The sequence below is a fragment of the Olea europaea genome, chromosome 13 (genome assembly GCF_002742605.1).
Source record: "Olea europaea var. sylvestris chromosome 13, O_europaea_v1, whole genome shotgun sequence".
Lineage (NCBI taxonomy): Eukaryota > Viridiplantae > Streptophyta > Magnoliopsida > Lamiales > Oleaceae > Olea > Olea europaea.
The window spans coordinates 11,298,037-11,308,991 of record NC_036249.1 but is presented as its reverse complement, the minus strand read 5'-3'; the positions used below and the strand labels follow the sequence as shown (position 1 = coordinate 11,308,991).

Here is a 10,955-nt window from a genome sequence, read left to right as displayed (position 1 = left end):
GGTTCTACAGATGCTATTACCATTTTAAAAGAAGCTATTACTATTTTTAAGGACAAAAATTAAGAAAATATAACTAATGTTCACATCATAGGCACATTATTAATGTTTCACAAAAGTTGACAAAAATTGGTGAAGTCAAGCTAACTAAAAGTTGACCACTTATGATGCTACAAGATGACATAAAACTCTCCTTCACATGCAAATATCAGTCACTATGAATGTATGCATATACACGAATCACAATTTGCAAATATTCAAAAAAGTGATGGAAAAAGGTGACAAAAATTTTAAAAAAGTGACCACAAGAATATTTCTTTAACAAAAAGGAATATTTGATTGTAAAACACCACAAAAGCAATGAATTGAAAAGTTAAAGTCATCAGACATAACTTTAAATTTGGTTCTACAGATACTATTACCATTTAAAAAAAAAAAAAGCTATTACTATATTAAAGGACAAAAATCAAGACAGTATAACTAATGTTCACAGCATAGGTAAATTATCAATGTTTCACAAAACAATGAGGAGTTCGACATCAATTGATATCAGGAAGAAAAAGGGTGATTAAAGAGAGGAAGGGACCAATGTTAGAATCAATGTCTAATTAAACCATAGAAAGTAAGTTACTAGACAATAAAAGCTGACCTTAAGCAATAATTCAATACAATCACAAATGTCACTGTCTTTTTCCTTTCTTTTCACCATTCTTAAGATTCCTTCAATCTTTAAATCTCCTTTATTGATTGAAGTTACAAATTGAGCAAAAAATTCACATTATAGCAATAACAATTCCACATAACATCGAATGTAAAACCTATTAAACTACAAAAACTAAACATAATTGGCAAAACTAATTAATACATCATTCAAATTTGTAATCATCTAACACGAGCAAAAAATTGTTTGGGACCCTAGTATAATGCTCATATTATTGAATACAGTTCATGTAACATATAAGCAGTCAAATTATATTTGGACAGTATTAAGACGTATAAGTAGACACAATGCATAAAAATACCACATATTTCAAATAGAGTAATGCTTGAGATACATAATGAACACCATAATGGTGTCCATAATGCCCAAGTGACGTCCTCTATTGGAGGGGATGCCGGTCCCACAGGCGCCCCCTCCAATAGGGAGGCGTCACTTAGGCATTATGGACACCATTATAGTGTCCATTATGTTCATGTAGAATAATCCTTTCAAGTATTATTATCATAGTAAAACACACAAAATGTTGCTACCTTGGATTTATAATAGGATAAAGAAATTTTGTTCCTCTTCTTTGAGGAGGGTACTTTTTCGAGATTTCTTTATCAATTCTGGCTACTTTGTTCAGCAATTTCTGATTTTCGAACCTAGAGTTTAGGCTATTTGAGATTTAGGGTCGATATGAAAATGAGAAGATGAAGTCGAACGGATATGAGTGGAAGACGAAGGAGAAACCAATGAAAAATAGATCAGAAACGAAGATTTAAAGTCGGATTTTTCTTGGAGAAGACATCAATGGAAATTGACCAGTGGATTTTACAAGCCGTCAATTTCTATGAATAAGGAATATGGGGCAGAGACGGAGCTACATAGAGGCCAATGCAGGCACCAGTCCACACTAGACTTTGGGCTTAACATAGAAAACTCAAGTGTGCCTGTATTGGACCAAGGAGAAGAAGAATAGAAGAATTTACATGTTGGAACTCTCCATTGTTGTGGACTTGCAATTATTGGGAAGCTTGAGCTAGATGGATGATTAGGAAAGATGGTTTTTGGATTTGAGAACTATTTTTTGTAGTTGCGGACCTTTTGTCTTCGGCCTTTTTTTTTTTAATATTGGCCCACTATCAACTGCTTCTTTCAAAAAATAAAAAACAAAGAGCAAACCAAATCCTATTTCAAGGTTGTAACCTACTGTCGTCGAGTCGCTGAGCCTCCGCCTTTTGCCACTGCCTGGAGTGATCCTCTCTTATTCTTATTCTTCTTCTTCTTCTTCTTTTTAGTTCATTTTTTTATGCCATTGGAGAATGATTTGTGACCTGCTATAGGTTTGATTTACTTTGGGTATGCATCATTTTCTAGTCTTCTTCTTTTGGGGTTTTTGTCTGATTTACTTTTTCTTTGTTAATTTCTTGATAGATAGATGTATAGATAGATAAATAGTATTTGTTAATTTCTTACATTACTCACCTCTTTTTGTATTGATATGTCATTTTTTTCAATCTTAATCTTTATGGTACTTATATAATTGGAATTTGACAGCTGCGAACATCAAGAAATTAAGGGGCTATTCTCTTTACTGTTTTCAGACTATTTTTTGTTTTCGATTTTTTAAAACGGTGAAAACGTGTTCTCTTTCCTATTTTCAAAAACGAGTTTTTCAAAAAAAAAAAAAAAATTGTACTAGAAATTCAAAACGTTTTTTTAGATGTTTTGAATGTTTTGCAGCAAAATCATGAAAATGAATGAAAACACAGGAAACACACCCAAATTAAAAACAATCTTTATCTCTTTCTTTTTACTCTCTATCTTGTAAGATAAAGCAAATGTTCCTAAGGTTTGCTCTGCCTTCCCATTCGCAGATTGAAGGATCTCAAAGGCTCATCCTCATCTCCTATCCTCGTCTTTTGTTTTCTGCTCAATACTATCTTTAAATCTAGGTATTTCTTTGGTGTTATTTCTCTGAACAGATTTGGATTTATTTCTTTGGCTTTTCAAGCATTCAAGAGTATAATGAGATTATTTTGGTAGATCTATAAGAATAATAAAATGTGAGTACCATATCCATGGTTTCTGTAGATATTTACCATGAATTCAGTGTCAGAATCTCATAGCAATATATGTGTAGTTCTCACTGAAATGGCATCTCTATTTTCGCACTTAGAGTTTGTGTTTTTCATTTTTCTGTAAATTAATTTCTATTAGGTGGGTAGGGTTAAGTTCCAACTTCCTATAATTCATCATTAAATGATCATACAAGAACACGTTTGGATAGCATAATCTCTAATAATTACACAGAAATATTGTTGTTGTTTATTGTATTTGCTATTATTGCGGCTTGTATTGGCGTGTCTTGCTCTTGTAATCAGGTTAACAATGCAACATACGGAGTTTTAGTTCTTGTTTCTTCCACACTTAAATCATACACAGTTGCAAATTAGGTTAAAATTAGGGTTAGTTAACATTATCACAATTCCTATTTGATAATTTGGTGTCGGTTAAGGTCAACTAGATAGAATTAAACTACTCAATCTTTGTGGGACAACATTTGGACTCAAAATTTTCACTTTATTACTTGTCACAAACCATACATTTGTGGAGCTTTAAATAGAAAAAAAAAATTCGTGAACAAGTTTTTATGGGACCTATTCTCACTTTTATCTGATTGAAGAAAGATTCCTTCAAGCTTTGTTGCTCCTCGTTTTTTTCTACAGGAGTGGGAAAAAGTCGAGTGTTGATTAATTAGCATTAGGGGCTGAATAAATTTAATTAAGAACTGGCTGATTTCTAGTCGAGTGAGCGGCGTGTGTTGCCTACACACTGCCTTGCATAATGCTTCAAGTTGGTATTGCAAGAAAGGGCTCTTAAACTAACTTCAAGTCATTGCACTATCCTTTTCTCTGGATATTGAAAAGTAGATTAGGGTATTTGTGAATGCTTTGTCCCTCGGTAGTTGGTGCTTAATGAATTTTCTACTGTAAATAGTAATTCCACATTTCATTAGCATTGGTATTATATTTCTGTGTAATTTTCTACTGTAAATAGTAATTCATCATTTTTTATCTTTATTGAATAGCATTTATTCTACCAGTGTTATGTTTTAAGTTCTGTTTTGTGACCGAATTTTATCATGGGATAAATGCATCACCTTAGTAGTGTCATTGTAATATGTTTTGCTTCTATTATGTTATGTTTTCCCTGCATTCTTCCTATCAACGGGTTAATACTTTTAAGCAATATACTAGATGTTGAAACCAAAACATTTAACTTGAAGAATTTTGAGCAATTGATGGTATGTGAATCGCCTATGGAAGGTCTTATATATTTCTTGATAATTTGATGTATATCCAATATAGCTTCAACATAAGTGGTCACAAAGTTAAGAATAAGGAATCAATGTCATGGTCGGACGAGAATGAACACTCTTTTATCGAAATTCTTTACGAGCAAGTGAAATCAAATGCATTGCAATGTTCTGTATTCACAAAAGACAAATGGGGCAAGAGCAATGAAATCATGATAGCTTCGACAAAAATGGATTACGGCATAGATAGATCAAAGGGAAAGTGGAACTGTTTAGGTAAGATTCATTGCATATTCTCTGAACTTTTGGGACATACAGGTGTTACATGGGATCTAAATACCAACAAAGTTAATGCTGCAGAGGAAGTCTAGCAACACTTTTATACAGTACATATATTTATTAAAGAATATTTTCGTCATTAGTTTTTATCTTATCAATTTTACAATTTTTTGTTGAACAATATGATAAGGTGGCTTCTTTTTTCAATGGTAGATAAACAAATCGGATTACAAGATGTTCAAAAGGAAAGGATATAAGCACTACCACACTCTTTGGAAGATATTTAGCAAGACCACAGCTACTGGAGGATTAGGCAATGCCTCCACTCAACTTCCAAACACATCAGAGAAAGAAAGACAATTAGAAGATAATTTTTTGAACAGGGGGTACATGTACGTTCGGAAAATGATGATGAATTTGATGAGGTTTTAAATACTCGTTGACGTGATGAAATTGGTACATTGGATGAACATCGACGGAGGAAACCTAAGATCAGTAAATGAGGTTTATATGAAAGCAATAAAGACTTTTAAGGATCCCGATTTTAGGGTGCCATTTGTGAATATGCCAGAAGCAAGAAAAAGACCTATCTTGGAACTATTTTGACGTGACTGTTGTTTTCATTTCTCTAGTGTTGTGTTGTTTTAATTTGTGATGTTGAAGGTTGAAGTACTGTGTTATTTTCACAGCTTGAGGTACTTTTTTCTTTTCGTGGTGATGCTATACTGTTTTCATTTACGAATTTAGTGATGTTGTTGGTTGGAGAACTGACGTTAATTTTTCTTTAGTCCTTGAATGCTCGTTTTATTTGAAAGAATGATGATTGATATGACTTATGATAATTATTGTTGTTATATTTTGTTCACGGTATGGCCAGTGAATTAAATGTGGATGATAATGTGAGTACTGATGATTCCAATGATGAATATTCGAGTGATGATGAATTGTTATTTATGGATGATTTTGATTCAAATTTTGGAGATTTAATGATGCTTAATTGCTTTGTTGCCAACAAAGGAAGTATCATTAATGGTAGGAGACCTTGTAGAACATTATTGCTTACGAGAACAACAGGCTTGCTAGAAATTCTAAATGGACATCCGGACATATGCCATCGTATTTTTCATATGCAAAAACAAGAAGTATATTGTTATACTTTAAATAATTATTGAGAATATATTTACAGTGTCACATTATGTAAGCCTTTTTTTATTTTGCAGATCAATTTTACCTTGTTGATTACGGATATCCAAATTTGTCTGGATTTCTTGCCACTTATCGAGGTCAAAAATATCATCTGCATAACTATGTTGGACGGGGAAGACTACGTGGGAAGGAAAAATTGTTCAACTATAGACACTCCTCATGCCATAACATTATTGAACGTTGCATTAGAATTTTAAAGGCAAGATTTCCTATTCTGAAGTTGATTCCCAATTATCCACTTAGTAGGCAAAGGCAAATCCTTACCATATGTTGCGCAATAAACAACTTTATTCATCAAGAGCACGCTTTAGATGAGTTGTTCATTGAATATTTTGAGGAGAATATGATGTTTCAAGATATACCGGAGTCAAATCAAGATCAAGAAGTCATACATTTTGATGCTAGTCGAACCGCTCAAATGAGATAAGTCAAGGATCAAATTGCTACACAAATATGAAATGACTACTCAAGACGTCGTACATGATTCTGTGGATGTACTTTAAATTTTTTCCAGTGTCTGCTTGATTTACCATGACATGTAAATTTCTAATAGTATCTGTTGAACTGTTTTGACAAATTTAATTTAGGTTGTGTTTTTTATATCTGTCAAAAAATATTTCAAGATTCACCAACTTCAAAATTTATATGTTATTTAATACTATATTAACATTAAACTATTAAAATTTATTGAATAACCATATGTCTTAAATAAAATATTATAAAAAAATATTCTCAAAATTTCAAAGTAGACCCGTTTTCCAATTTTATATTTTAAAGAATGATTTTCCAGAATGGCAAAGAGAATTTATTTTCAGCAATTCCAAAATAGGTACTCAAACCACAAAACTCAAAATGAATTCAAAACTCAAACCAACAAAACTGAAACACGAAGAGAACAATCTCTAAACATTTTAAGAATGTTTCAGTTTTCTTATATGTCTTCTATTGATATAATACTATATTAGCTTGTTTTTCATCAACTTTATGCAGGTTTTTCATTTTATGACAATAAAAAATAGAGACGTATAGCTAAATTTGCTACATATTTGAAATTTTATTTTTATTCCTCCATTGACTGCTAAATTTGCTTAGTATACCTTTTTAATTGTGCTTTTCAAGTGGTAAACTATAACTCCGTGTGTCGGTAAAAGTCAGAATGTCAATAAATGATCTTGCTATTGTGGTCATCAATGATTAACGATCAACAGTCGCCCCAACTCTTTTTTATTTATAAACTAATTTTGACCAAAAAATCACTGTAGCCGATATCTAAAATTGTACCCTCACTGAACAAAATCCCTCACTCCATCCCTGTATGAGGAGTTAGGTTTGAGTTTGTTGCAGTTAACCTTGTTGGATTTTGGTTTGAATTTAGTATGTAATTAGTACTTTCTTAAAATGTTTAATTAATTTAAGAGTATTAATCAAAACACTTAGGAGGCTAGGGCCTAATTTCCTCATTAAAAATTGTTAAATGTATTTAGAACTAATGGCGCATAAATCATATTTTTTAGCAACATGAGACGATTTCAACAACTTAAAAGACCTTAAAAGTATGAATGAAAAAATGGCACGTCCCTCCTCCGGGAATGAGGAGACAACGGATATGGTCCCAGCTCTTATATTTTATTATTTTTTATTTCAAAAATTTATAATAGATTTTGAAAAAATAAATAAATAAACGTGATGATAAATGATCATATTCTAGTCCTCACCTTGCCAGCGTCTTGGATCCCCAAAATGCCTGAAGGAGTGAGGGACGGGTATGGCACCATCTCATTGAAATCCCTATTTAAAAGTAGTAATTCAATTTGGTACTGGAAGAAGAAATAGAATATACAAATCACGGAAATTTCACATCAAGTAGAAGTAGATAAGGAGACACATAAAGCATATACCGTTGACGCATTTAAAAATTTATAATTAAAAAAAGTTCTTCTTGCTGAGCTAATAAATTGAGAAAATTAGCACTTCGTACTTACATTCTCAATTATACATCTCTCCCTTCCACAGTCGGACATAATGGGGGTGAGGGAAAGCAGAGTTTTCTGTTAATCGCATTTGTTATCTACCAATATCAAGTCTCATCACAACCCTATTTACGAAAGTATCACATAACCCTATTTATGAAAGTATCACATATTAGGTATCTCACATAAAAATAAATCTGGTATGCAGATAAAATGTAAATAAAATTAAAAAAATAATAATAATTCATCGTAGTTTAACCATTTAACTTTTAAATAAGATGATTTCAACACAGTTAGAGAATATTTGAAAAATGTTAGTTGAGAATTGAATATAAAGAACCAAAATACAACAAGATTATGAGAAGCTTATAACATAATTAATAATGGCAAGTGGGATAGCTTTGGCAACAAAATTTGTATAAAGTACATTGTGATACATTTACAATATATTAAGGAATTAAAGTTGGAGTTAGCTGGCTAAGCTAGCTTTTAATCTGATCCCTCATTTTTTTATTTTATTTTATTTTATTTGAAAAAGCTGTTAATCTGATCCTAACAAACAAAAAATTTAATTACTTTGTTAAGTAGCAGACACGTTCTGAATTAATTAAGCTACTCTTTTTTTTTTTTTTTTTTTTTTTTTTTTTAAGTTTGAATTGACTCAATTGGACTGCTGTGTAGTCAATAATATAGTCAGCTAATTTATAAGAATCAAGATAAAAAGAAGGTAGAAACAATAAAAAAGAAAAGAATGCATTATGTCTTTTTTTAATACAATTTGGTGTACGAAATTAGGGAAGCATAATAAACCTGAAGATATTGAAAACGATGATTTCTTATTGATTATCGTCAATCTTGATATCCATACTATTAAGACAAGAATGATATAATCTCAATATGATAAACATTTGTTTTAGTACACTTACACCATTTTTTTATGCTGATCAATGATCGTCATGAAATCATTGTTGGGTAGAGATGTCGAAATTGTGAGACAAAAAAAGCAACCTAGGCGTAATCTGACTACAACTAAACCATGTAATTTTTAAGAAAAAGGAAAAAATTATATGGGCGTAAAGGCATGGTGTTAGATGCTTATTGGTTGTGATGGCTTTAGCATAGCTAGTTTGCCTCATGTCGATGCCTTATCACGGATGTGCATCTGATGGGAGCACTTAGCAAGGCGAAATGTTGGTATGGCACATAAGCAGTGTGATTGGCGCATTTGGACAAGTGGTGCGTCGAGAGTGTGCAGATGTGCAAGACATGCACGCATCCGACAATGACAGAAGTCATGCAGTGTGAAATTTAATTGATGGTAGCATTGTATGAACTGAGTTACTAATGGCAAATGCAAGATTAATTCTAGACAGCATGTGCAAGATTGACAGAATGGTACGATGACATGTGTTGGATTTCTCGATATCTTGGATGGAAATTGCCCCGTGGTAAGGATGGAAGACGATGGACATCGGTTGTGGGTAAATGATGTGCGGTAGTGCATGAATTGGCCCAATTTCGAAGGTCAAAATTGGCTCACATTTTCATCATCAAGATCAGGCACAATGACGACATGTAACTGTTAGCTTGATGCCCATTTTTCGAGTAGTGTTCTATAAAATCACATTATGAATTGACGTTCGTCTATTTGCGTGTTCCAATTTGAAATGATTATATAAGGTTTCATGATCATATAGGATGTCACAAATTGTATACTCTATGGATCGGGTATAGTAAGACAATTCGTAATATGATCAAAATTATGTCGTTCACAATCGGTACATAAAATTGGATACTTTATGTTGATAAGATTGTATTATTCTTATTAAGATTTGTCTAGATCTTAAAATAGGAATAATAATGTGTTTCGATGCACATTGAACGGGACCGCGTAAATGACTCATTTGTGACCATTCGAAGTGAGACTCTACTTGATTATCAAACACGTGATCTAAATCCTGAGTGAGTAATGTACCTTTGATTGCTAGTTCAAGTTCTTTAAGACACCAATGAGTGAAGTCTTAAATAGAATATTGATCTCGGTGCTTTGGGAATCGGGCTGAAACAATTACAGATCATATACTTATAATAGTGGAATCCATTGATGAGATAAGACAATCGTCACTCTAGGGTATTTTTCTAGGCAATTGAACCTGAGCTCAGTAAGTCGACAATGATATCATTGGACTTTACATTGTGATTTGATCACAATGAATTTGCCGTATGAAAATGGTACTTAGAGGGTAATACATGTTGAAGGGAAAAAATAATCATTTTGCTAGTTTCAACATATTGAAGATCAAATGGGGATTGACTTATGGAATGATAATTAGAAAATATTGTTATTGGATCATAATTTGTTTCTATAACTATCACTCAACTCGAGAGTGCAATCTCGATTTTTTGGTAGAATAAATCGGGATTAATAGATGTATCTCAATTGGTCAAGAGTTGACCCAATTGGAAACAACTATTGGAGCTTGGGTCATGTGAGTTCGGTTAAATCCCTCTCTTAGCTCCAATAAAAGGTGTGTGACTTAATTGGTCTACTACAATAAAGTCCAAGAAAATATGTGCAATTTTCCAAATCCTATTAGGGCATTATAAATATGCACTTTATTGGCATATTTTATATGAGAATTAAGGTTAGCCACTTTTCACTTTCTTGAAAAAGAAATACACCTAGTGAAGAACAAGAGAGAAAATCTAAGGGATGAAGCAATTGGCTAGACCATTAAAAGCTCCTTTAAAAGGTTATCATCTCTCATTTTTATGTGTGAGGATTTTTATAATCCAATAATCTCAAGGTTACTAAGATCCTTTTATTCATATGCTTTTAATTTTCAAAGAAAAATTAATTTTCTATTGTGATGACTAAATCCATTAACCAACAAATGGTATCAGAGTCAAGGTTATTGTAAGCCTTGAATAGGATTAAAATTTTTAAATCCTAGTGTAATATGCATTTTAGCTGGGTGGTGTTAGGATATTTGATTTTGACATGTTTATGCTTTAAATATGTTTAAAGTTATTGTTGATATATTTGTAATCACTTTTGGCCCTAGAATTTTTTTTTTTTTTTTTTACTTCCTATTGTAATTAATTGATTGTTGTTGTTTTTCTTTAGAAATGTTGTAAGCCATAAGGCACTAGACTTTTTTTTTTGTATTTTTTTATCTTCATTTCTACACTTGTATTTTGGGAAAGAAACATGTTCTTGTTGTTGTTTTGGTTGAAAAAATGTAAAGAAAAAAAGAGACAACAAAATGCAAGAAAGGCCAAGAAGCACCTTAGCTGGACAGCAGCAGCAGTAGCCTCACGGGGTAGCTGCTGATAGTTTGCTGCTGCTTCTTGAAGAAGCAACGGCGGTTGCTGCTTCGGCAGCTAGGGGGCCGTCGGCTTTTGGGGTCGCCGGTGGATGTGTCGCCGCAGGAGTAGTGTGTACTTTGGTGAAAGTGTGTTTTCTTTCTAAGGTTTGAAA

The 10,955-nt window shown here is 32.4% G+C and overlaps 1 long non-coding RNA gene across 4 annotated transcripts; it reads left to right on the top strand.

Annotated features, from left to right (window-relative positions):
• Positions 1-1,884: 1,884 nt before the first annotated feature.
• Positions 1,885-6,106, top strand: LOC111407585. Of its 4 annotated transcripts, XR_002705134.1 has the most exons (4): positions 1,885-2,059; positions 2,578-2,655; positions 4,072-4,295; positions 4,512-5,140. It is a non-coding gene; the product is annotated as an uncharacterized LOC111407585 (long non-coding RNA). The 4 variants fall into 4 exon arrangements; XR_002705132.1 differs by having other exon boundaries at positions 4,072-5,140; XR_002705133.1 differs by lacking the exons at positions 4,072-4,295; positions 4,512-5,140 and adding an exon at positions 5,519-6,106 and having other exon boundaries at positions 1,888-2,059.
• Positions 6,107-10,955: the final 4,849 nt, after the last annotated feature.